The sequence below is a fragment of the Brassica rapa genome, unplaced genomic scaffold (genome assembly GCF_000309985.2).
Source record: "Brassica rapa cultivar Chiifu-401-42 unplaced genomic scaffold, CAAS_Brap_v3.01 Scaffold0202, whole genome shotgun sequence".
Classification (NCBI taxonomy): Eukaryota; Viridiplantae; Streptophyta; class Magnoliopsida; order Brassicales; family Brassicaceae; genus Brassica; species Brassica rapa.
In genome coordinates this window covers 11935-12500 of record NW_022610146.1, presented here as the reverse complement: position 1 = coordinate 12500, position 566 = coordinate 11935, and positions in this window count along the sequence as shown.

Below are 566 nucleotides of genomic sequence, written 5' to 3'. Positions count from 1 at the left end.
GGTTCGAATTGCAACATAGACTGGGCTGTTGGGCTAAACGGTTGGTCATGTCCCAAGAGGCACGAGTGGCCAAAGGTCACGAGTTACCAAGGGTTGTGTGTGATGTCCTGTGGGCTGTTTGTTCAGTACACACAGGACGTCCGTGGGTGTCCGTCAGCAAACACAGGACGTCCGTGTGTGTCCGTCAGCACACACAGGACATCTGTGGCTGCCCAAACTGATCTTCGGCCTTATCCTTTCAATCTAAGTCCGAGTTAACCAAGTTTTAATTCTTATCTTTGTAAATTCAATTCAATTCAACTGAGGTTCAATACAATAAATCTAAACAAGGAAACATAAGGGGCAAATCAATTGTATAAATATAAACTGAGATTCATACATCATTCTTAGGTTCGTCCTAATAAGTTATACACACTTAGTCTAACATAAGTTCACAAGTTGCACAATAGGCTATCAGTATTTCACATCTATCTACAATGACCCATTCACCACACATCTTCTCATGGCCTGAGTCTTCACGGTGCCTTTCCCTTACCACGGTCCATGTCCGATCCTGAAACTACACA